Genomic DNA, 27,661 nt, shown 5'->3' on the forward strand with positions numbered 1-27,661 from the left:
TTTGAGGTCCGGGCGACTGGAGTAGACGGCTTCAATTGTTTCCAGGCAGTCGTGTTCGATGGGTTCTGCTGGGGCTCTCCCTTCTAGAAATGAAGCTGGGTTCACAATGTAAGCTATCTGAATAGTTACATCATCTGATTCAGCCAGGATGGCCTGGTATTTTAGGAATCTGGAGGGCGACAACCAATGATTGCCTTTCTGTTCCAGCACAGCCGACACAGCGTGAGATACTAGCACAGTCACTTTCTGACCCAACGTGAGCTTCCTGGCCTCTTCTATGTTAATTATCACTGTGGCTACTGCCCTCAGACAGCCTGGCCATCCTTTACTTACTTCATCTATCTGCTTGGAGAAGTAGACCACGGCTCTCTTATGTGGTCCCAACTGCTGTGCTAGGACCCCTAGGGCCATCCCTTGTCGCTCATGGGAGAACAGCCAGAATGGTTTTGATACATCTGGGAGACCTAAGGCTGGTGCTCTCATTAGCTCCAGCTTTAACTTCTTGAAGGCTCCTTCTGCTTCGGGAGTCCAAACTAGGACATTCTCGGTTTCCTTCAACAAATCATAAAGTGGTTTAGCGAGTATCCCGTACTGGTAGATCCATAGCCGACACCAACCTGTCATCCCCAGAAAGGCGCGTAGATCTCTCACCGTCTCTGGTTTAGGCATCTGGCAGATGGCTTCTTTCCTAGCTGCTCCCAGGGATCGCTGTCCTCTGGAGACTTCGTATCCTAGGTACACCACTTCCTTTTGCACCAGCTGTGCTTTCTGTTGAGAGACTCGATATCCACTTAAACCCAGGAAATTTAGTAAGGAAATAGTCCATTCAATGCATTCTTCCTCTGTCACTGTTGCTATTAGGAGGTCGTCTACGTACTGCAGAAGGGTGCCATCTCCCAGCGGCCTTTCCCACTGTTCTAATTCTTTGGCTAACTGGTTCCCAAAAATCGTGGGGGAATTGCTCCATCCTTGGGGCAATACCGTCCAGGTAAGTTGAGTCTTTCTTCCTCTATCTACAGATTCCCACTCAAAAGCAAAAATCTTTTGACTCTCGGGGGCTAGGGGAAGGCAGAAGAATGCGTCTTTCAAATCTAATATGGTGAACCAGGCCAAATTATCCTTTAGTCTAGTTAGAAGCGTGTATGGGTTAGCAACTACCGGATGTAATGTCTTGGTTATTTCGTTTACTGCTCTCAGATCCTGAACTAGTCTATAAGCCCCATTAGGTTTCTTTACTGGCAAGATTGGCGTATTAAAATCCGATTCGCATTCTACCAATAACCCTAGTTCTAAAAACCTTTTGATTATGGGCTCAATCCCTTTCCTGTCTTCTATCCTCAGAGGGTATTGTTTTCTTTTCACCGGTTTTGCCCCAACTTTAAGTTCAACAACAATCGGTGTTGCTTGTTTTGATCTTCCCGGTATATCAGTAGCCCAGACTAATGGGTATGTCTCGCTCAGAATTCGCTCGGAATTGTGATTCTCAGGTTTGGGTTCCACACAACTGCTTGTTAGGCTTAAAGCTGTAATCAGTTGTTCCTCATTTACTTGAAATTCCAATTTGTCTTTGTTGAACTTTATTATGGCTCCCAAGTTCTCCAACAGGTCTCTCCCCAATAAAGGCTTTGGCGAATTTGGTAAATACAGGAACTGGTGAATTCCCATTTGTTTCCTGATTTTGTATTTAATAGGTTTCAAAAAGTAAGCCTTTTCTGGTTGGCCTGTTGCTCCCACAACTTGTACAAATTCATCACTTTTAGGTACCAATTCTTGATTTAAAACCAAAAAGGTTGCTCCAGTATCAATCAAAAAGTTCAATTCCTTTTTACCTTCCCCTAGCTCCATTTTAACCAGTGGGTCTGCTAGGGTACGGCCCACCGGTCCCCCTCATTCACTATACTGATGTGTGGTAGTAGTGGTGGCCATCAGCCTTTCCCTTAGTCGGGGGCATTCTTGCTTCCAGTGTCCCATCTCTAGGCAGTAAGCACACTGATTTGGCCCTACTCTAGTCGGGTGGGGTTGGAGCCTCCCCCTCCCTCCTACTGGGTTGCCCCTACCTCTTCCCCTGGTTCCAGGTTCCGAGTAACCTGTCCTCTGAGCTGCCACTGCTACAGCCACTACTCGAGCTATCCTCCTGTCCTCCTTTTTCTTCTCCTCAACTTCTCTATTATTGTATACCTTCCATGCCTCATTCAGCAGTGTCTCCAGGTTCTTATTTGCTGGATGCTCGAGCTTTTGTAATTTCTTCCTGATGTCTGGGTTACTCTGTCCCATCATCAACCCTAGCAAGTGCTGTTTCCCTTCTTCTGTTGCCGGGTCCAGGGGTGTGTATTGTCTCATCGCCGCCCAAAGCCTATCCAGGAACTCCGATGGGGTCTCATCTTTTCCCTGTCTGATGTCATATAGCATTGACCAATTGATAGCCTTAGGAATCGCATTACGCAAGCCCATCGCTATCAGTTTTCTATACTGCACTAATCACTGATAGTGCTCTGCATTGCCCGGGTCCCACTCTGGTTTACTACTGGGAAAATTATCTTCTAGTCTCCCTGATAGTACTTGAGCATGTCGTCTTCCTGTTTCCAATACGAGTTCCCTTTCTGTATCCGTCAACTCCGACAGCATCACCTCTATATCTTCCCAATCAATATCTAAATTTTTTGCCATCAACTCAAATCTCTTTGCTACCCCCTCTGGATTCCTCCTGAATTTCTTTGCCTCATCCCTCCAATTGTTTAGATCACTTGTCGAGAATGGCACCTTTACTCTAGTCCTCTCCCCCACCATTGGCATAAGCTGTCGGAGAGGAGCTATCGTATGGTTCCCTTTCTCCCTTTGCTTTGCTTCCCCCCGTGCCACAGATCTAGTATAATACGAGTGACTGATCCCCTCCCCGGGATCTTCTTCCTGCGCCTCAGTGTCTCAGTGTCTCCCCTATTCTTTCTCTTCTCTTTCCTCTTTTCCCCTTCCTGTTCTTCATCTTCACCTCCTATCTCTATTACACAATCCATCCGATTCTCGTCTTGCATCTGTCGCCCTTTCTGTATCTGCCGGCTCCTATCCTGTCCCGGGCTGCTGTCCCTTTCGTCCTCTGCTCTTTTCTCATCCCTCTTATCTTCTATCTGAATTATTATATTCAGTTTCTGTGAGTTGCTCTCTACCTCCTTTTCGCCTGTTTCATTATTATTCTTCTCACTGTATCTCAATTCAGAGACGTCGCCTCTCAATTTAGAGAGGTCGCTTCCCAGTGAGTTATTTTTGTCCCCAGTCCTTGGTGTGCTGGTCTCCATTCTACAGATGCCTCCACTTCTGGATGTGTTGTTATCCCCATATGGACTGAGTTCGGGCAGGCTACGTGTCTCCCTTCGGCTCTCTGCTCCTGATGGACTACCTTCCTCCCCTTCGACTTCCAGTCTGGGTGGGCTGTCAGCACCCATGTAGCTCCCCGACCCCTGTGGACTTTCTAGTTCCTGAGGGCTGTTTTTCCTTTCATCGATCCCTGATTTTAATGGGGTACTCTCCTCCCACCTGCTGTCTAGTCTCTGGGGACTGTGCCCAAACTTAGATTTCCACCATCGATCCAGTTCCTTTAATGGGCTAGGATCCCCTTGTTCCTCTTTTGGCCTGGGAAGAGGCCCTTCCCGCCCTGGAGCGAAGGGATGGTATTCCCACAGGCTTATTTCACTCTCCTTTCCACTGTCTCTTCTTGTTAACTTAAGACATTGTTGCCCAATGCTACATGCATCACAGCAACGTTCTTTAGGCTTTGAACCTTTCTTATCTTTTTCCAGGGCCAACACTAGAGGGTCCTGAGGTGCTACGTTTACCCCGCACTCTTTCTGCCACTCTGGTTTATTTCTTAGGGTAAAGAACATGTCAGCATACATCACCTCGTCCCATTTATTAAGCCGGCGGAGGAAAAGCATCAGTTGTAAAATAGTATTATAATTAGTTGTTCCCTCCGGCGGCCATTTCTCATTGTCATCTAATTTATACAATGGCCACCACTGTGTGCAATATTTAAGGAGTGTTTTCTTACTTATGTTTCCCCCCGGAATTCCTCCCAAGTCCTTCCAGTGCTTTAGGATACATCCTAAGGGGGTTTTCATATTTACGTCCTTGCTCTGTTGACCTCCCATGGCTATTCTTTGCGTCTGTGTTTTCGGTTTAGTCTCTTTCCCGCAAACACTGTATGTCAATTTATTTTAACACTTCATACACACAATTTCCAATCGCTCATTCGTTCTCATCCATACCCACACTCTTTAATCCAAACTGTCCTACCTTTCCGGTCTATCAAAGTACACCGCTTTACCACAAGATGTCGCTGGCAAACCGTCTAGTACCGATACTGGTCAACTTCAGGCTGTCACACACACCCGTAAAAACAGCTGTAAACCAAGGTACAGTTTGCAGATAATACCACAATAAATACTTACATACACAAAAATTACAGTTAGCACAAAATACCGAGTCCTTGTCCCGCAATCCGAACTCGCATCTTAGCAAATTACAAAATACTTGCAGACAACATAACAATATTAGACAAAAGCATGACACAAATATCTCCTCAAAACCTTATCAGGGAAAGGGAAAAATTGGACAGGGTCCCGGGCTTGGCTGGATACGTTCCCAGGCGTAGTTCAAAGATCATAACAAAGCAACAACATTTAGAGATTCAAACAAAGCAACGACATTTAAGATGAAAGAAAAACACACACTCTTTTAACAAATACTCCGATTCCAAATGGGGGCTACAACCCCGATTCCAAATGGGGACTCTAACCCCAATTCCAAATGGGGACTCTAACCCCGATTCCAAATGGGGGCTCTAACCCCGATTCCAAATGGGATTTTGCCAAGGCGTCCCCTGGCTTTCCCGTCGAGTGACCACGTCTGGTCCTCGTTTCCCAATTAAAGCGCTTTATTCCAAAATCAATAAGCAATAAACAATTAAAATACCTCTTAATTGGAGCAGGAGATGCAGGAAACCCTTCGTCCACCAAAGAGCGCTGGTCCGGGGGGGGAGTCTCCTCTGACAAAAATCTGTCAGGGGCGCCCGGAGGGTCCCGGCCCCGGACCCGGCTCCGGAGGACCCCTTAAGGCCCCGACCTCCTGTCTGGAAGTCCCATCTGGGTCGCCAGATATGATGCCGAATTTTGCCCCAAAAGGCGAGAATAACTGCCTAAGAGACTCAATTTAAGTCAGCATAGACAGGAGGTATTTTATTACGACGCGTCGGAGAAATCACAAAAGGGATTTCTGAGTATCTCGTAACTGAAGCAAGCCTTCTATACAGTTTTGCATATAAAGTTACATCATATCACATGCATAATCATGTTCTCGCATGCATATTCATAAGAGGCGTGGTGTAGGCGGAGCGTGGGCGGAGACATCTCTCTTGAGGATCATTTTGGTGGTCGTTCCAGTTGCCTTCATCGTGGGCAGGGGTCACCTGATGAGTCTTCCTCCTTAAACTTTTGAACTCTTATCTTAATATGGTCAATTTCCGGTGTACTTGGCTTGGTCCCATGGCTTGGCAAGGCTCTTAGGGTCAGTTTGACATTGTTGGCTCTGAACATGCTTAGCCCATCAATTCCCCTATCCCTATCTCTCTTTCCTGTCATTGTGCTCCATGCCTTAGCCGATTTATTGCTCTATATGTTTCCTAAGTGCTATGCTTTCTTCGAATGTTTCACATTCCGTGTTTTAACTCATTATTTCTTGAAGGCTATCCGTTTTGGGGCTTCAAAGAACTGATAGAAATACATATGTAGTTCTGAGTAATTCTCTGGTGATGTGTAAAATCTTATGACCACTAGAATTAGGCCATGATTGGATAGAAAAGAAAAACTGGAACCATGTATTAAACTCATTAGCTTTTAATCATATTTAACCTATACTTCTGTATGCCAGGGACCCTTCCCTTTGCTTCCCTAGCCTTCCCTTGCCTTGCTCCCTTTTTACTTGCTTGCTGCCTGCTTGCCTGCTCGATATCCCGCTTGGTTGTTGCTGTTTTGCTGCTGCTGCCATGCTGGAGATAACAATGTATCCCCTTGGAATTCTCACCTTCAGAAGATCTTAGAAGAATATAGAATAAAGACTTTCGTGAAGCACAGCAGCAGTCTGTTCCTTTTCACTCTCACCTGGGGTAAGGCACCCATCACAAGCCTACAATAAAGACTTTGTACAGAGACACCCCTCCACTGGCTGTCCCTCCGTTGCATGCTTAGACTGTAAAGAACATTTTAAACGCTGTCCCCAGTTTCAATATCACCAGCAGATCCAGCATCATCTGTCTCCACAGCGGCTCCAGGGAAACTTCCAGCAGAGCGCAGGGTGGCCCTGAGCAATGACACCAAATGCCAAGCCATTCCATCCCTCTTTCCTTACCATCCCAGAAAGTCAAAGTACTGAGAGACCATCTGCGACAATGAGAAGGAGCCCTGACTCTCCGAGATCTACCAATACATTCAGGCAAGGACGCGACGCATGCTGGTAAGCACCCTTTCCATCCAGCTTGATGACAAGGATATCTATCAAATTCCAACTGGTAAATTTGGATCTTCTGACAAACCAAGGGACATTTTAATCATAGGGGACCCTGTTAATGGACCGTAGAGTTTGCAAGTACTTCCAGATGTCCAAACTGTGGGACCAAAGGATGAAATTACTGTGACTGTTGCATGTATAGACCCACCTCAGTTTTTGTCTAAGGGCAGACCCATCGCCCAAGCTTTCCTCATACCCACCTGGACTGACATTTTGCCAGAAAACCCTGTGGTTTTTTGGGCAGAGATTGTGGGCCAAGACAGACCTCTTATAGAGAGTGGCTTGTTTAACAAAGGAGAAAAAGTCTATCTTCCAGGTGTAGCAGACACCAGAGCAGACGTGACCATCATTGCCTGCTTCAAGTGGTCAGAAGGCTGGGAACTGGGGCCAGCCAATGGACCCTATTGACTTATGGGGCAAGGACCTATTGTCTCAATGGGGAACAAGGCTAGAAATCCCCTCACCACTGCAGGATTTCTTGTTGGGGCCACTGTGGAGCATCCTACCACACCACTCACGGGAAATCAGATTAACCAGTGTGGGTTGATCAGTGACCCCTTTCAGGAGTAAAGTTAAAGGCACTCAAATCCCTGGTACAGGAGCAGTTGTCCAAGGGCCACATAGTACCATCCACTAGCCCTTGGAACACCCCCGTCCTTGTCATTCACAAACCAAAGACAAGTGGAGGCTCCTGCAAGACCTCCGGAAGGTTAATGAGGTAATTGAAGACATAGGCCCTCTGCATCCTGGCCTACCCTCACTCTCAACGCTCCCCATGATAGTAAAAGATTTTAAAATCAGAGAAAATTTGGGGAGCTAGAAAGAAAGTTAGGCTTGGTAGGCCCTGGGAAAATGTTAAAGGTAGGCCCTGGGAAATGTTAGACCTTGTATTTGCTAGATCATGTGAAACTGCACCTGTGTAGTCAGTATATGATAAATGATATAATTGTTAGATGTGATTAGATATAATTATTGTTTAAAGAATAATGAGAAACTATGTTAAAGGTTTGAGACGGATCATGAGAAATCCATGCTTGGATGAAATCAATGTATACAATGGAACAATGTAAGTTTAATATTTAATATGTAAGTGTCCAGGTTTAGAGCAAATTTGGGGAAGAATCCCCCAAAGGAGCTCCGGTGGGAAAAGCAGATCCAATCGGCCCCTCCCCCCAACTGGTCCAGGAGGAAAAAATACCTCCTTGGAGAAAGGTGGAAAAAAACTGTTTATTAAACAATGAAACCAAAACAATATCAAACAATGAGACCCCTTGCCATTCTAAAAGAGATGACAAACAGAAAACCCTGTCCCCGGGTTGTAGCTCACTCAGTCTCTGATCAGTCCCTCCGGTGCTGGAATTGTCGCAGGCCAGGCCTGGCCCGGTGGGCCAGAGATGTGAGCTGACGGTGCTCTCCTGGGTGTTCAGTCCAGAGCAGGTTTCAAGAGGTCCAAAGAAAAAGAAAAAAAACACAGTCCAGGGAACTTCTTTGCCTCAGCTAGGTAACACTAACTAAAAAGCCAAAAGAAGAACTCTGTCCCGCTGTCTGTCCGCAGACAACACAGTCAGGAACAGGAATGTGGAGGAGTGGAGTACAGTGTCTGAAAACAAACTGCGCGCTTCTTCTCTCCCCCCCTTCACTCTCTGGAACACTCTTAAAGGTGCAAAACTTATTATTCAACATAAACAGAATGAGACGATTGGGGATAAAAGCATCATATAGTCAACCCAGGACATTAAGTTATATAACGATAGAATATAAAACATGTCGGAGTGATGGGGGTCACACGGTAGGGACGGACGGAGACGAGATTTCTTTGAAGCTACGTTGTATAACTTGTAGTTTATTACAAAGGGCGTGGGTGCAGGGCCTTGCTGGGAGTTGCCAGCCGCAACTCGGAGCAGGCCCGAGAGAAGAGAGGCTTAAAGTGTAAGAGAGTTAACAGCAAAGGTTTAAGAGCGGAGAGCATGTGGAAAGGAGGGGGTGAAGAACTGTAGAGGGAAGACAAAGAGATAAAGAAAGAAAAGGGTGCGAAGAAGAGCGCAAGAGCGAGCAAAGAGATAAGGGAGAAGAGAGATAAGAGAGCCCGAAAAGAGAGCAAAGTTCTCGTTACAATACAATAAATTATCTTCAGTGTTGAATATTTAGATTCTCATTAACCAATCTACTACAGCATGTATATCTTATAACACTTTTACACAAATTATAAGAATCACTACATTACTATACTATGTTTATTTGTTAAACTTTAAATCTTATTCTTTGGGCCCCATCTGCCAAGTTGCAAAGCTTACTCTGACTCTTAGGCCTGCCTGCTTGCAAAAAGAATTGTTTCTTCTAGGAGAGATTACATTCAACTAGTCACAACTAAGGTATCTCAAAGGTTGCATTCATTTCAATCTCACTTATAGTTTCTATATTCTCAAAATCTTTTGCCAAGCAGTCATATTTAAAAAGCTTTCTTGTTTCATCCTCCCCAACAAAACATGTTCAGCCCAAAACTGTCAGAGTCAGATTTGGGTCTGTGTACTCCTGACACCCAGAGCTCTTAATAAAAGCACCTGCATTTAATCATTCCGTGATTGTGTGTTCCTGAACGCTAATACCCAGAGATGGGAAACTGGCAGTCATTGATGTCAGAGATTTCTTTTTTAGTATCACTCTCCATCCCAGAGATGCCCTAAGATTTGCATTTTCTGTACCATCAATTTATAGACAAGCCCCTCTAAAAAGGTATCAATGGCAATTTCTTCCTCAAGGGATGAAAAATTCGCCAGCTATCTGCCAAATGTTTGTTGCTCGCATTCTCTTGCCCATTTGAGAAAAATTCCCAGATGCCATAATTATTCACTTTATGGATAATATTTTAATATGCACTGAGACTGACTATTATTTAGAGATTGTTCTCAAAAAGACTTTTCAAGCCATTGAAGGAGCAGGATTTGAAATTGCTACAGAGAAGATTCAGCGCACCTGCCTGTGGGCCTACCTGGGACTCCGAATTGGTGAAAGGACCATCATACTCCAACAGCTCACCATCAAGGACAACCCGAGAACTCTGAGGGACCTACATCAGCTATGTGGGAGCATAAACTGGGTTTGTTCACTGCTGGGAGCCACAACCAATGACTGCACCCCTTTTCAACCTCCTGCGAAGCTCTGATGACCTCGACTCCCCATGAACTATCACACCAGAAGTCCCAGGTAGTGATCCAAAAGGTATCAGAGGCACTGTCCACAAGACAAGCCAACTGCGCTGATCCTACCCTGCCTCTCCAATTTGTCATCTTGGGTAAGTCACCCAAGTTCCATGGGCTCATTTGCCAGTTGGACCTCACTCTGAGGGACCAGCTTTTAATCATAGAGTGGATGTTCTGATTGCACCAACCACATAAGACTATCACTACACCCCAAGAGCTGACGGCTCAGCTCGTTATAAAAGCCAGATCATGCCTCAAAACACTAGCAGGGTGTGAGTTCACATGCATTTACCTTCCATTGGCATCACGTCATCTGGAAGCTTTGCTCCAGACTAATGAGCACCTCCAGTTTGCTCTTGACAGCTACCCAGGTCAAATCTCTGTCCACCTACAGAAACATAAACTATTTAATGAGTGTTTTAATTTGGCCTCAAAACCATTTAAAAGTAGAATCCCTTTAAAGATACTGACTGTTTTTACTGATGGCTCTGGAAAATCCCACGTCAGTTATGACTTGGAAAAATCCTGACACTCAGGAGTGGGAATCTGATGTTCAAATTGTTCAGGAATCCCCACAAATCGCAGAATTGGCAGCCGTTGTCAGAACCTTTGAGAAATTCAAACAACCTTTGAATCTGGTTACTGATTCGGCCTATGTTGCTGGAATAGCTGAAAGAGCAGAGCATTCCTTGTTAAAGGATATGCCAATACCCAATTTATACAGCTTGCTTTCGAAGTTACTGTACCTCCTCTCCCACCGAGAGCAACTATATCACATTATGCATGTGAGGTCACACACTGACCTCCCAAGACCGATTACAGAAGGCAACCGGAGAACAGATATTTTAGCCATGGCAGTGCAGACCACCCTACAAGACATTTTTAATCAGGCTAAATTGAGCCATCAGTTTTTCCACCAAAATGTGCCAGCCCTCATCCATATGTTTAAAATCACAAGGGAACAGGCGAGAGCAATTGTAGGCTCCTGCCTGAATTGCCAGGAGTTTGCTTTTCCCTCCACGGGGGCCGGGGTTAACGCCCAAGGCCTCAAAAGTTTACAGTTGTGGCAAACAGCTGTCACACATTACACACCCTTTGGGAGACAGAAATATATCCGTGTGTCCATAGATACACTTTCTGGGGCTGTATTCGCAGCAGCCCACTCAGGAGAAAAGGCCAAAGATGTTATCAAACATTTTCTTCTAACATTTTCCACCCTAGGCATCCCCCAAGCCATCAAAACAGATAATGGTCCTGCTTATAGTGTTAGCGTTCAGAAACACATAATCACAGAATGATTATATGCAGGTGCTTTTATTGAAGAGCTCTGGGTGACAGGGGTACACAGACCTAAATCTGATTCGACATGGTTTTGAGCTGAACATGTTTTATATTCTATCATTATATAACTTACATATTAAATATTAAACTTACATTGTTCCATTTTATACATTGATTTCATCCAAGCATGGATTTCTCATGATCCGTCCCAAACCTTTAACATAGTTTCTCATTATTCTTTAAACAATAATTATATCTAATCACATCTAACAATTATATCATTTATCATATACTGACTACACAGGTGCAGTTTCACATGATCTAGCAAATACAAGGTCTAACATTTCCCAGGGCCTACTAAGCCTAACTGTCTTTCTAGCTCCCCGAATTTTCTGATTTTAAAATATTTTACTATCATTTGCTCCTTTTGAAAGCATTTTCACTTCACTATAAGTGCAAATGTTTTCACTTGATGCATCCTTTGTTTCTGAGTTTATACTTGATGTTCTTTGAATCCATGGTGTATGTAAACATTGTCATGGATGCTGTCCCAAACTGGAGAACCAGCAGATGGTGGGTGTGGGTCTTGTGTCAGTGCCTTTATTACTTTTTGGTTTCAGGATGCTTTCTTCTGTATTTCTCCCTTTAAGATGCTGTAAACTAACCAAATTGCTAAGAATACCATTAGTAAGATTATCACAATGTCAATGATAGATTTAATCCATGAACCCACATTCCATCCTAACCTTTTGAAGATTTTGCCTAACCAACTCATAGTCAAATCCTTTTGCTCTTCTTGTGCCTCATGATCTATTTGTTTCAACTGATTGATGTTATATTCTACATCTGCAGTTACATTTGGGATGTGGACGTAGCAATGATCAATCTGTCCCTTTAAAAATCCACACACTCCATGCTCTTTCAGGAGTAACAAATCTAAGGCAAATCGATTTTGTAATGTCATTTTTGTGGTGGCTTGTAATTGTATGTTTAGTTCTTTAAATCCTTTCTGGGTGACTCTTGCTAGTCTATCTACCTAACCTGTAAGTTTGTATAACATTTCTCTATTCTGGTAGTTTACAATTGGACTGAGCAAAGGCTCTAGGGCCCATCCAAATTTCACTCCACTAGAGGGTTCTTGCCAAGTGTCATCCTGATTTTCATTGTCTAGAACTTCTCGTCTTGCTCTTATCTGCAGAAGTTCATGTTTTCCATTAAATGGGGGCCTTTTTCCAAATTTGACATAAAGTAGGGAGGCCCAAAGTAATTTCTTTTACTTTCCCGTCTATAGGCAGATGTGTTGTCCAGGTACCATTGCTTGTTGCCCATACAAATTGTCCTGGACTTCGGATTGTACTCTTGGTACATCCTACGAGTATTTTGTAGTTCACTTTACCTTGTTTATGCTTGATCCCTCTGCAGGCACAACCAATTTGTAGGGCTACTACCAGGGGTGGCATTTGTTTTATCTCTATATCATCAGAAGTGCAGTCATAAGTTGTATTACATGCCCACCAACTTACTTTGTCTGCCTTCATTCTACTACTAGTGGCAGTGTTCACTACTGCTGGATCTGTCTCATTCTCGGGACCTTCCCATTTAATACACCAAGGAGTGTTTGCCATATATTGGAATTTTTGAAGTATACTCATGGACGACGCACTGTCCCAAGGCTCTATCTGACCTTTCTGATCTTTGGCCTCACACTTCCATACCAGAGTGGTTTCTGTAATATTCTCTGTAATCTTTTTATAGTTTGGCAGAAAGAATTCCCAATTTGCAATGTCTTGATCTTTAACCCACCACTCTATGATTTGCCCTACTCTGCTATTACTTAAAATACAATCCTGTTTTTTCAGAGGCCTCATCCACTATCCTGTTACTTTCCAGGTTTCTCTGACTATTTGCTTCGACTCCGGGACCTGTTTACATACAATTGCTTTGTTCTTTTGTACTTCAGGTAGTTTTGACGTTATGATTCCCCAATTTCTTGGGTCTCCCGCTGCCTTCGGTATTGGCAGACAGGCAGTTATTTTGCTGGTATTTTGCATTTCTGGCAAAGTCTTCGACTAATCTAATAGTTACATTTTCAGCCCAAATTGCATTAGAAATTTTTATCACCTGTGTTTCTGCTTGTACCCCTCTCTTCATTCTAGAATGAAGAGTGGTTTGTTGATCTTTTTGCATTCCACATCCCAAAGACATTAATAACCATAAAATGAGCATTGTCACAATTACTGGTAACATTCTTGAAACAATTAAACACATCTTATCTGCAGCCTTGTTGGTTCCACAGTTTACACAGTCTGTGATCCAGGATGGATTTTCTTCACTCGAGTATTAGTGAATCCAGGGGTCTACACGGGCTACTTTGACTGCTGTAAAGGTGGTCAACAGTACCTGATGGGGTCCAGTCTACTTTTCTTTCAGCAGTTCTTTGTTCCAATTTTTAATGTACTGTCGTGGTTTGACCAGAAATGGGACATCTGGGATATGTTGTTTTGCTGTGGTTACCAATGGGTAATTGGAATTTAAGATGGGCACCTAGTTTGACCAGTGGGACATTTGGATCCGCCTCTTGAGACTACGAACCCAAGGGGTTAAAAGCAGGGCCCTTGGCCTTCGGAGCCCTCTTGGGATTTCCGGCGTGAAGAAGTCTCTCCCCCGGCCCAGTTTCTGGCTGGGCTGGGGGAGGGGAAAGCCACGTGGCCCATCTACGGTAGGCCCGGGTTCGGAGGAAGGGTGGCAGACCCTTGAGCGACCAGTTTATTCCCCCCCCCCAGAGAATGCAGCCCGTGCTCGAACTGTATATCTTGAAACTTGATATCATGTGCCGGCAGGCAGCACGGCTGGGAGTAGAAAGGGGGGGGGGGGGGCAGCGGGCAGTCCGGCCGCCTGGGAGAACTTTTAACCCTTTGGGGAATGAAGGCTTCGCAGAACATTGCCTTTCCTGGGAAAGGGACAGGAGTGGAAGATGAAGGAAGAAAATCAGGCCAGTAAGGAGGGTCTGGCAAAGGGAGAAGAGAGATGTTGAAGGAATGGAGGAAGATGGAGTGGCAGTTTTTGCTGGACTCTTTTTTGTTGTATTTCCATGGACTGTTTCCTGGTGAGGCAGAGGCTGTATTGCAGGGGGAAGCGGAGGCTCGGCGTCAAGAGAGTTTGGTTTTGAGACCCCTCGGCCCCAGGGGGTATAGAAGACATGGGGGGGGACAGAGGTCCCAGGATTGTGACTGTACTCTGCTTGGAACGAGACGAGGCATTCTTAAAAGGCCCTGAAGGCAGGCCCCTGCCCCATCCCATGCCAGGTGGTGAGAGCACCTCGGCATGGAAAGGAGATGTCACGAGATAGCAAGATACCGGGTGGATTGCTGATTGTGACAAGAAGTCCGTGGCACAAGGAAGGACTCCGTCTATCCCTTATGAGCTGAAGATTTGATTTTTTTTTCCAAAGGGTGGTGCCAGACCGAGTGTGGATAATTTTTGGGAAATGTAAATGTGTTTGGGAATTTGGTGGGAGGAGGATAAGGAAGTGTTTCTGTGTAGTTCTCATTCTCCTTGTTTTTTTCCCCTGTGTGTGTGTAGGTTAGTAATTGTGTGTGTAGTTTAGTAATTGTGTGTGTAGTTTAGTTAATAAACTTCTCTTTATGTTTAAGTTGGAGCCTGCTTTGCTTATTTCCTGGCCACATCTCACAGCAGATATCAGGTAAAAGGTATATTTATGGGGGCCCTGGCTTTGCCAGGCCTAAACCTTAACATGTACACTTCATCTCCTGGATGTATGTCATGAACTACATTCTCGAGAGTCAGCGGCCGATTCCACATGAGGGCATTCTGAAGCCGAGCTAAAGTTTTCCCGAGAGACAGAACATAATTATATACTTCCTGCTTTCCCATGACATATACATTTGGGTTAGGCTCAGGAGATTCATATGGTTTCCCATACAATATCTCATAAGGACTGACTGACATCCCACTCCTAGGCTTTATCCGAATCCTCAGCAGTGCTATTGGCGAAGCCTGGGGCCACTGCAGCTTGGCTTCTTCGCATATTTTACTGATTTGTCTCTTTAGTGTCTGATTCATCCTCTCTCCCTGTCCACTTGACTGGGGTCTCCATGGTGTGTGGAGGTCCCAAGTTATTCCCAGCAATCTACTTACTTCTCTTACTACTGTGGCTATAAAATGGCCCCCTGTCTGATAATATACCCAGGGGTACTCCAAACCTGAGAATGATCTCCTGTAGTAACCACTTAACTGTTTCCTTTGCTTGGTTTGTGTGACAGGGAAGGGCTTCTGGCTATCCAGAAAACGTGTCAACCCCCACTAACAGATATTTGTATCCTCAAGTTCTTGGCAATTCTACAAAATCCACCTGCCGATAGTCTCTTGGTTTTATTCCTATTCAAATCTTTCCTAGCTGTGCTTGCCATCTAGCCACTGGGTTGTTTTTTAAGCAGATCTCACATTTTGACATTACTGATTTTGCCATTTTTAACATCTAAACTGAGATTAAACTTCACTTTAGCAATTTTACCAATGCCTCTGCACCCCAATGACATTTATGTTTAATTTGTAGAACTTCTCTCATTATCAAGGCGGGTACCATTATTTGTCCTTGTGCACTCACATACCACCCTTCTGAGTTCTTTTGTGCATTTAGCAAACATCCCAATCTCTCATCTTCTACTGAATATTTTGGTTTTAGAGGCAAATTGAATTGAGATACATTAATTTTTAAGGGTATCAATGCCATTGCTGTTTGCACTTCTCAAGCAACCTGTCGAGCTGTCCTGTCTGCCTTTTGATTTCCCTCACAAATTTTGAAGTTCCCTGATTGGTGTGCTTTACAGTGTATAATTGCCACTTGTTCAGGTTTTTGTACTGCTTTTATCAATTGCAGGACTGCATCTTGATGTTTAATGTGCATACCTTGAGAAGACAGTAGTCCTCTTTCTTTCCACAGCGCTCTGTGTACATGCATCACTCTAAAAGCATACTTTGAGTCAGTCCATATGTTTACCTTTTTCCCTTCACCTAATTCTCATGCTCTGGTTAAGGCAACCAGTTCTGCCCTCTGGGAAGATGTATTTGGTGGTAATGCTTTTGCCTCTACTACTGTACTGGCTGTTGTTACTGCATATCCAGCGTATCTGGTTCCGTTCTCTACGAAGCTGCTTCCATCTGTGAATAGTTCCTACACTGGCTACTCTAGCGGGATGTTGTCACAGCGGTCACAAGGGTTTCAGGGTGAGAGAGAGGCGAGAATGTTGACCTCATGTTCAGAAGGCTTGATTTATTATTTTATGGTATATATTACATTATAACTATACTAAAAAGAAATAGAAGGAAAGTTCTCAGAAGGCTAGCTAAGCTAAGAATAGAATAGGAATGAATAACAAAGATCTGTGTCCCAGCAGAAAGCAAGACCCAGCTCTGCCATGAGTGGTCAGTAAATCCAAACATCCACCCAAGACCAATCACAGATCCACCTGTTGCATTCTACAGCAGCAGATAACAATTGTTTACATTTTGTTGCTGAGGCCACAGCTTCTCAGAAGGGAGAAAAATCCTAAAGAAGGGATTTTTATGAAAATATGTCAGTGACAGGACGTCTTTCAGGTTTTCTCTTGCTGAATAGGTGTACTCTATTACTTCTACACAGTCATGTTCTAATGGGCCTTCTTCAGTTGTGGTACCTAGAAACAAAGCTGGATTCAAAAGGTTAGTTGTCTTTAATGTGACATCATCCTGCTCAGTCAGGATTACCTGGAATTTTATCATCCTACTTGGAGATAGCCAATGGCCCCCTTTCTGCTCTAAAGCAGTGGTTACCATGTGTGGTACATAGACATCTATGTGCCTTCCCATAGTGAGCTTCCTGGCTTCTTGTATTAGCATCACAGTGGCTGCAACTGCCCGCAGACATGAAGGCCATCCAGCACTTATGTTGTCAAGTTGTTTGGAAAAATAGCCTATTGGCTTTTTCCAGCCTCCCAGCCATTGGGTCACGACTCCCAGTGCTAGGCGCATCCTTTCATGTACAAACAGCTGAAAATCTTTAAACAGATCAGGTAACCCTAATGGTGGAGCGGTTGTCAGTGCTTCTTTTAATTTTAGGAAGGCTTCTTTCTGTGCTTTGCTTTAGGTGAATAGCTGCATCTTCTGGGCTTTGTACAGGGGTTTCACAATCAGTCCATAGTCCATGATCCACAGGCGACACCACCCTGCCATCCCAAGAAAGACTCGCAGCTCATGTAGATTCTGGGGCTCTGCAATAGCACAAATAGTTGGAATACGGTTAGTACCTAGTTTTCATTGCCCTTGTGAAATTTCACATCTCAGGTAGATCACAGTCTGTTGGGCAATTTGTGCCTTTTTTCTGGATACTTTAGAACCTCCCATTCCCTGTGAATTTAAAATGTCAATTGTTACCTTTATGCTGGTTGCTTTTTCTTCTGTAGCAATCAGTATATCATCAACATACTCCAACAACAGGTATTGATTTCTCAGTATTTGCCCATTCTCAGTCTAAATCTCCAGCTCCTTCACCAGTTAGTTTCCAAATAGGGTCGTCAAGTTCTTGTATCCTCGTGGAAGTTGTTTCCATGTAATCTGGGTTTTTCTTCCGTTCCCTGGATTTTCCCACTCAAAGGCAAACAGTTTCCTACTTTCTTTGTCAAGGGGTTTGCATAAAAAAGCATCTTTTAGATCAATCACGGTAAACTATTTATATATCTCTTTTACGGATGTCAGCAATGTGTAGGGATTTGCTACCACTGGATAAATGTCCTTTGTTATTTCGTTTATTGCTCCCAAATCTTTCACTAATTTATACTCACTATTTGGTTTCTTCACTAGAAATACTGGCATATTAAATTTTGATTCACATTCCTCTAGAATTTGGTATTTCAAGAATTTATCAATAGTCTTTGCTGTTCCTTGCTGTGCTTCTAGTTTTATAGAATGCTGTTTGACCTGTATAGCCCTCGCCCCTTCTTTTAACTCTATATGCACTGGCTGGACCAATTTAGATTTTCCTGGTATATCTGTTTCCTGTACAGAGGAGATCACTGCATCTTCTACTTCCCTAGAGACAGAGGGGGACACAGGGGACCAGTTTTTCTTTGGTCATTAAAATTTGTCCCATCTTTGATTCAGGTATTTTCATTAGAAGTTCCCTTTCCTCAAAGGTATTACTGCATCAAGTTTCTCCAGCAAATCCCTCCCTAAATGCAGAATTGGACACTCAGGTACATATAAGAATTCATGCATTAAAACCTTGTTCCCAAAACACAAATCTAAGGGTTGCAAGAATGGCCGATTTTCCTCCTTCCCTGTGGCCCCAAATATTGTTGTTTGCTTGTCCCCAAATCGCACTTGCGAATCATTTAGTACAGAATACGTGGCCCCTGTATCCACCAGGAATTCCACCTCTCTATCACCTAATAATAAAGTCACTAAAGGTTCCTGTGTGGATTGTTTCCGGTCCTAGTCAGCTGTGATATTCTCCTAGTACCATAGCCTTGGCAATGTCTTCCTGCTGGAACTGATTGCCCTGGTTTAACCAGTAGTATGGGTTGCTTGGGCATTCTCTCTTCCAATGCCCCTCCTGCTTGCAATACACACATTGATTTAAGCTTAACCCTTGCATGACTGGCTTCCATGACCCCTGCCGAACCCACCTCTACCCAGTCCACAACCACCTCTGCCCCATGTCCTGAAATCTGGGTTCCCCTTTCCTTGTATTACTGCCAAAAGATTTTGCTGCTGCCTTTTATCAGCCTCCTTTTCTCTATTATTGTATACTTTCCCGGTTACCTCAAGTAGTTTATCCAGATTCCTTAATTCCTCCCCTTCTAATTTTTGCAATTTCCTTCTGATATCATCCTGTGACTGCCCCAGGAATATGAGAGCAGGTTGAACCTTTGCTTGTTCTGTGTCTATTTGGAGATCTGTATATTTTCTCGCTGCCTCCTTAAGCCTTTCCAAATACGCAGTAGGGGATTTTTTCTCTTCCTGTGGGACCTCATACAGTTTAGACCAATTCATAGTCTTAGGCACAGCATTCTGAACTCCCATCTGGACCCACTCCTGATATTTCTTCAGCCTCCGCATATGCCCAGGTGCATTAGGATCCCACCCTGGATCCTCGGTTGGAAAATTATCATCTAGAGCTCCTGTTACAAGTCCATTTCTGATATCCTCCCTTGCCCTCTCCTTGGCTGCCTTAAGTACCATCTCTTTCTCAGTAGAATCTATTAAACTATCTAATATTACTTGTATATCATCTCAATCTGTCTTATGAGTTTTCATAACCATTTTACCACCCATGCCACTCTATTGAGATTTTCCCTATAAGTCCCAGCCGATTGTTTCCAAATTACTAAATCCACAGGAGAAAAAGGCACTTGTACAAACACTGGCCCCTGTGGGAACTCAGCACAGAGTTACTGAGACAACCCTTGGGGGGGGCTCGGAAATCCTGGAATGTTGCCAGAAGCGCCTGGTGGTTGGACTTTGACCCTTCAAGGGATGTGCCACCTGTTTGAGGACAAGAGAGTCACTTGGGAATGAATGGTGTAAGAAAGAAGTATTTGCAGTGTGAAATATAAATTTTGGGATTTTGGTACAGGGGGGTTATGGAGACAAGATGGAGGGATCAGGGCATGTCTTGTCCTTCTTCTTTCTTCTTCTTGTCATCCATTTTCTGTGGTGATGTTGGCACTTTGGGATTGGTCCTTGGTGAAGGTGCACTTGCTAATATGGATGAAAGGTATTGGGAAATAAAGGTAAATATGATGTACATAGTTTTTAGTATAAAAATAGATGACCGCCCAGTGGGAGGTCAGAGTGCCCTTGGCTACCTTGCTGGTCAGACCTCTGTCGGGCTGAAAGAAAATTTTGTAGATAAGAAATAATAAACAATTCGAAGACTGAAAATCTGAAGAGTCCAGACTTGTCCTTTGAAGCGCGGGCTGTCCCAAGGCCATCCTACTCGTGACCGTGCAGAGACGAACAGCCGGAGTGGTCAGGCTCCTCCACTCTTACTCCTTGTCTCAAGGGATTAATCACAGTCCACTTTTGTCTGCCCAGGTCTTTTCTAGCCAAGACAGGGGCAATCTTTGACTGACTTCGAGTCCTGCGAGATACCAATGTCACTGATTCACCTCCACTATCACTATCTCCTTAACTTACAATTCCCCTCCCCCCTCCTTCTTTGTATCACAGTTAGATTTGGATCATCTCCTGAGGAAGAGAGATCAGGTGACGATGGGAGAGGAGGATAAAGAGAGAAGGGTGAAGAAGGACTAGGCAAGATAGAATTAGGTGAAGTAGGAGCAGACAGTGAAATAGGGGCAGGTGAAGCAGGCAGAATAGGGTTAGGTTCTCTTGGTCTTGTTGGAGCTACCTGTAAATCAACATCTGTATTGGTTTTCCTACTCAGATTTTCTTTCAAAACCAAGTGTTCTAGACAATGTTTCTCTTTTACACAAACCCCACACTTATCACTTGCAGATGCTCTAACCACCATTAATCCACATTCAACCTGCCATTCTGGCTTACCTTGCAAATAAAGAAACAAATCAACATACAAAACCTCGTCCCATTTTCCTTCTTTCTTACAAAACGACATCAACTGCAAAATGGTGTTATATTGCAAATACCCATTCTTTGGCCACTTTTCGCCATCCTCCAAGATATATTCTGGCCACCATGTATTGCAATAATCAATCAACTTAGCCTTACGTAACTCTTCCCCAAAATTACCCTGTTTCCAATGTGCTAATAAGCACCCCTGTCGGAGCGTCGGGGGTTAGCACGGTCGAGACGGACAGAGACGAGAGATCTCTGAAGCCAGGTCATGGAACTTGCAGTTTATTGCAGAGGGCGTGGGTGCAGGGCCCTGCTGGGACCTGCCAGCTGCAGCTCAGAGCAGGCCCGAGAGAAGAGAGGGGTAGAGAGGATGAGAGGGTAAGAGCGTAAAAGCCTATGAGAGTAAAAGGGGTAAGAGAGTAAAAGACAAGAGCTAAGAGAGCGAAGTTCCCGTTACAATACAATAAATCATCTTTTGTGTTGAATATTCTGATTCTCACTAACTAATCTAGTACAATATACAAATCCTATAGCATTTCCATAAAGCCTATAAGAATCATTACATTACCATACTGTGCTACATTTTAAACCCTAAAAACTACTCTTTGGACCCCTTCTGCCAAGCTGGCAGGGTCTGCTCGGACCCTTGGACCTGCCAGCAAGCAGAGGGTCTTGTTTCATCAAAAGGGGATTACCTTCAGCTGGCCACATCGTTGATTTCCCGTTGTTCAGTAACTAAGGGATCTCAAAGCTTGCTTTCATTTCAATCTCGCTTATAGTTTCCATATTCTCAAAATTTTTTGCCAGACAATCATATTTATAAGGCTTTCCTGTTTCATCTTCCCCAACACATCCCAAAGGGGAAGTTCGCAGTATTGGGGGTATTGCCACCTAAAATCCCTTTAAGCTTCACTATATTAAAACTACAGTACACCACAAATGCTGAGCCCACAATGTTTTCGCGATTGTCTAACGGACGGTGCCTAGGCAATACCAGGAATTCCTTAGCCCAACCAAGCGTAGCTTTCACTGGGTCTTATTGGCAGGCAACCAAACCAGAGTAAAAGCACCTTACCTCTCTCCCGGGGACATTGTGAGTGGCGGAGATGGTCGCGGCCAATGGGCTCCCCGAGAATTCCTCGGTGCTAGCTGGAGCGTGATCGAGTCGCAAATTCACTCAGCAGCACTCATAGGGTCCCATCTGGGTCGCCAAAAATGTTAGCGTTCAGAAACACGTAATCACGGAATTATTATATGCAGGTGCTTTTATTGAAGAGCTCTGGGTGACAGGGGTACACAGACCTAAATCTGACCCGACATGGTTTTGAGTTGAATATGTTTTATATTCTATTGTTATATAACTTACATATTAGTTATTAAACGTACATTGTTCCATTTTATACATTGATTTCATCCAAGCATGGATTTCTCAAGATCCCCCTCAAACCCTTAACATAGTTTCTCGTGATTCTTTAAACAATAATTATATCTAATCACATCTAACAATTATATCATTTATCATATACTGACTACACAGGTGCAGTTTTGTTGCGTTGTGATTTCAGGATTTACTGAAGAAACCCGGTCCCTCCCCTGAAGATTCCCTCCCAGGTATGTCAATCACTTCTCCTTTCCCCTCCCTGACCCCTGCCGAGTACTGTCTGTCAATCCTGGAATTCCAGAAGGGCATCGAGTGATTGGCAGATTCAAAGGATGCTCTCTACCCCTGGGGGGGCATTGGGCCATCCACGTGTCCTTTGTCCCTTAAGACCTCCTCCTATGTACCTGGTTGGTGGGCTTCCTACCCCTCCCCTCCCCCTCTCCCCAGCATTAAAAGAGCCAGCAACCACTCAGTTTGGAGAGTTCTGTTGGAGCTTTTGCTGAATTCAGAGGCCTGTGGGCCAGAATAAAGCTCTGGATCAAAACCCTCCATCAGAACTGACTCCTTTCCTTCACCATTGCCTTAAAGCATCTCTGCCAGAGGAAAACCTGAGGAGTGGACCCTCTTAAGGGAGGAGGCTCCATCCCGCCACCACCAGAGCTCCTGCATGCCTGGACTTGCCTCCATGTGCTCAGCTGCAGCACACAGCTAGCCAAAATTGTGTCTGAGGTGAAAACACCACAGTTGCCAATATTTGGTTCAGCACCAAGGGCCAGACAAGCTCAGGCACATCCTGTCCGGCTATATTGGTAAATATTCCAATACAGTTTCACATGATCTAGCAAATACAAGGTCTAACATTTCCCAGGGCCTACCTTTAACATTTTCCCAGGGCCTACTAAGCCTAACTTTCTTTCTAATTCCCCTAATTTTCTATGATTTTAAAATCTTTTACTAGCAATACCTCCAAAAATTTCAAACTGTTCCTCGATCAGTAGGAGGTGAAACACACCACTGTCCTACCCCACTCACCAACAGGGCAATCCATTGTAGAGAGAGCTCATCATACACTCAAGAGAATCCTTGATCAGCAGCGTGGGAGTGTTGAAACACTACGAAATGTGGAAAGATTATGTAAGGCTCTTTATGTCATCAATTTTCTTAATAATTCATTTATGAAGCCAAACCCTCCCATTGTCAGGCACTTCTCCAGCACTAGCAGAGCTCAACTCACAGAGAAACCCCTTGTGCTGATCAAAGACCCTGAATCCAAACAAATAATGGGTTCATTTCCATTAGTAACTTGGGGCAGAGGCTATGCTTGCGTGTCCAGAGAATCTGGCCCCAGGTGGATTCCCGGCAAGAATATCAAGCCGTTCATAAAGTCATCAAATACAACACCCAGAGACACTTCCCCAGAACCCCAGAGAGAGGAAAGAGGTCACGCTCAGGTGGCGTGGAGCAGAAGAAGGAAAAATACTGTAGACGCAGATGTTCGCCACAGAAGAAGATGACTGTCCACTGCTCCAAAAGATTACAAGACTCTCTGTTGATCAATGAACTTTTCAGACAATGGGGGTTGACAGAATGGGTTCCATCTTTTGTTAAAGAAATTTGTTGGATTGTAATAATTGTTTTTATTGTTTTACTCATGTTTCCCTGTTTAGTTAAGCATCTGCAGAAGTCCATTGGGGAAGTCTTCTTAGTAAGAAAAAGCAGGGGAATTGTGGAATCCTCTTGATCTTTCCCCCTCAGGGAATTCCCCTGAGCCCTCCCCCGGAGAGACTTACCATAGAGTTTCCCCACCTGGGCAAACGGAAAAGACTTCCCCATGGAGTCTTGCACAACACTGATCCATCCCAGTTCCTTTCCCCATATGTCCCAACTTCCCCTGGTTTCTCCTTTCCCTGTTTCCTCATTGGTTGTGGTACCCCTGGTGGCAGGCCCCTTCTTCCCTTTGTACCGCCCCTGTATCTTCACCTACTTAAGCCTTGTGCAGAGCACATGTTCTGTCTTTTGTCCCTGGTTTTCCTTTGGTGTGGTGGATGCAATAAACCTTTGCTGGAATACATCATACAAAGATCCTTCCTGTCTTTCCTCTGCTGAGCTATCTGTGGCGTGTGTGTGTGCATGGACTTGAAATGGCTGCTTTTGCGCCCTTACTCTGAGCAGCTTCTGAAGGAGATGCTTCAAAGAAGTTTGCAGCATTTCTACCATCCTGCTATGCTGCTACCAATGGTGCCCAATGTGAGGCTCGAACCCACGACACTGAGATTAAGAGTCTCATGCTCTAATGACTGAGCTAGCCGGGCCACACTGGTACAGATGTGCATAAAATATTGAAAATTAAATGATAATTTTTTCTACAGATTCTCAAATATAGATAAAGGTCACATGAAATACACATTCTGGTGTTGTAGTCAGCTTGAAGTGGTGACAGCAGTTCAAAAATGGACCGCTTTCCAAATTTCTGTCTTAATAATATTTCTAACCAAGACACTGAGATTATCTGTGTAAAAAAGCCATCCTTATATTCTCACCACTGGAATTATGTTAATTGTTCCTACTGCGTGAAACAGTGTTGCTTTAGTGCTAAAACTTCTGAAAATAGATTTTATTGTTGAAATGCAGCATAACTGCAGCCAGAAGCCTTTAAACAGTGGCAAAAGTATATTATGATACCTATACCCCATCCCCCCAAATGTTATAACCACATTTCAACAGAGTGCACTACAGATCATGCTTGGAAGCTCCAGTCCCTTGCACTAGGGACAGGACAGGTCTCATATGCCCACAGTTGTTCCTGTTGAAGTCTATTACTCCTTCTCTAGAAAAAGTAATTTTCAGAGAAGGGACAGTAAGTGTCATATTTATAAATTTCACAACAGGATCTAAGCATAACTTCTTAGACACAGAAGACACCTAATTTATATGTGAATTTTAACTTCGAAAAACCTTTCCCCCTGAAGTAACAGGCTAACCTAAAAAACTGAGCTGAAAACACTGCATTTATGGAAAGAGCAACATTTTTTCAATTTCTTTTTTTTTTAATTTCATGAAAAAAATCCAGTAAGCCTACCCGTAAGAATCACATGGTTTTCATAAAGATGAACAACACATTTAAAATACTCTAGATATGAGGTTGTTAAAGCATCACTGATGCTCAGAAGGTAACAAAGGAAAAAAATAAAGAGTTAATCAGGTTTTTTAATTTTCAGGCAACAGCTGTTCTTGATAGCCCCCTATTCTTATGAAGTGTTTGTATTTTCTAAACATATATTTTTATTTACAGCTGGTGTGAGAAATTACACTTTTAAAATTTAAAAGGTTTATTAAATCTCAACAAAAATATAGCAAAAGACTAAATGAGGAGAAAGAGCAGTGCTGGGAGCAAAGGACTCAACCACCATTTGCTTGTCTACAAAATGGATGCTCTGCATTTTATACCTCTAGCCCCTCCCAAAGTCTTGTCAGTCGACTCCTTGTTTGCCTTCCAGTGGTGGAGATCACTTTCTTACATCTTGACTGGAGGTCAGGTGTTGCCATAGTAACAAGTCAACCCACCCCAAATGCCTCAACTACCAAGGCCATCCCATGACAACAATACGAGGGGGAGGGGAAAGAGGACTATGGGAGGACATATTACAGTAGCAGAACTGTACATCTACAAAACTTCTCTTAACAATATACATAATATTCACCCCTTAATTGTGAGAGTCAACCATCGCATTACTCATCTATGACAACCTGTGTACTCTTCAACCATAAACCAATCTTTTATGCAGCTGAAAAAAATTAGCAAAATCCCTATGTTCTTCACCATACATCTTTACCTGAAGAGATTAAATTATTCTTTACTACTCTTATGTTATGGATAAGTAAAGCCGTACAATAGGAAGGCCTTGTAAAATCATGGCTCAGGCCTGCTACTTCAACTAAGCAGAAGAGGACTATGGGAAAGTGACTCAGCTGAATTAGAGGTAGAAAAACAAGTTATATAACGATTGCGTGTTCACGTCATGGTGTATGGCAGGTGGTTGGATTATGTTTGTTATGATTTAAAACTATGTAACTGACAAAGGGCTAACTGCTTAAGAAGGCCTGTTTTTTGCAATAAAGTGGCTCTGCTTTGCACCTGCCTGGGGACTCTGAGTCATTTTGGACCCTCACTCACGTTGACACCCGAACATGGAAGATTGACCTACAGCGAAGAGCTGACCGTGACTGAGACCGATGCTCCATGGACCCAAGGAGCGGCCTCAGGCAGTAGATCCTGGCCATGGCCCCAGGCAGTGCATCCTGACAGTGGACCCAGGCAGCAGACCCAGATACCCCTAGAGACCTTCACCTTCACCTTACAAACTCTAAGCACATGCATTCATCACTTTAAGATGAGCAAGGGACAGATCGTGGGAGCAAAGATGCCAGTTGAGCAAAAGCAGACACTAGAGAATTTACAGCAGCTTTTACAATGGCAGAACAGAGACATCCCTGATGCTAACTGTGATATGTAATGTAGTTAATTCATGCTGTATAAACAGATATGCGTGGGTATAAAATATTGTAGAAATTATATTTTAACCTCCTCAGCCAGGAATGGAGTTCTGTTCAGATTGCAGCTAATTCCTGGCAGCTCAAGATAGCATCAAGCCTGTTTAACGTCTGAATGGGACCTTCCTGGACCATCAACGATCATTTTGATTGTCTCCTGCACCTGGGAGATAACATCGAGGCCTTCCTGGCCCATGATTAATTGCAGTGTCTCAAGAATTTCACTAGATTCAGACACGTCCTGATTGCATCTGGGTATTTAGGGACCAATACCAACTTATTACATGTGAAAGCAAACTTCCCCTGTGTACCTAGACTTCTGTCTGCAGACTGGGACCGTCTTTGTCTATTTCAACATATGTATGGAAATGGATTTACATTCAGAGAAGTGAATAGAAAGATGTGGTCATCTTTGCCTCAGGCAGAATAAACTGTATATAGCTGGACATTGGAAACACTCGGGGTGAACCTTTGAGGGGAAGCCGTCACTCTGTCGGACGAACCTCTGGTTTCACCCAGTGCCCGTTCCCGGGACTGACGCTGTCTCGATTGTGGTGGTTGCTTGAAATTCTATTTTTTTTGTAATTGACACAATAAATCGTTGTTTAATTTTTCATAAATTTGGCTATCAATTTGATAATTTATAACAGTAACTTATTTGCTTTGCTGGATTGGATGTCCACGCATATAAAAAACTTCCCCTGATCGAGCATTTTCCAGGTAGATACCTGGCAGGTAGTAGGACACAAACTTTTCGAAGTTGCAAGCGCTGGCAATGCTGATGCATCCAGTCACGTCACATTTTGGGGAATTATTATAGCAACTCCTAAAGAAACTCACACAGGCTCTCGTTCTCAGCCACCCTTACAGGCTGCCTCCCCCTGATTGCCTGCTCTGTTGGCCCTGGCTTCCCACAATGAGGCCCCTTTTCACAGTGCCTCCCCCACATCAGAGGCTCTGGAGCGTGCCGCAGCTCCTCCACTTCCTGCCCCCCAAGCACCACTTCTTTGCTGCCTACTCCTCCCACAGTAGCTCCTTTGCGACCTGCCCTCCAGCACAAGCACCCCCTGTGGTGGCTTCACTAGTGGCAGCCCACTTGGCC

At 44.0% G+C, this 27,661-nt stretch overlaps 1 non-coding gene across 1 annotated transcript; it reads right to left on the reverse strand.

Annotated features, from left to right (window-relative positions):
* Positions 1–24,247: 24,247 nt before the first annotated feature.
* Positions 24,248–24,320, reverse strand: TRNAK-CUU (transfer RNA lysine (anticodon CUU)). The gene has a single exon. It is a non-coding gene; the product is annotated as a tRNA-Lys (tRNA).
* Between the last annotated feature and the right edge of the window lie 3,341 nt (positions 24,321–27,661).

This window comes from Melozone crissalis, unplaced genomic scaffold (genome assembly GCF_028551555.1).
Source record: "Melozone crissalis strain CALT ecotype California unplaced genomic scaffold, PUWL_Pcris_2 ptg000049l_1, whole genome shotgun sequence".
Taxonomy (NCBI): domain Eukaryota; kingdom Metazoa; phylum Chordata; class Aves; order Passeriformes; family Passerellidae; genus Melozone; species Melozone crissalis.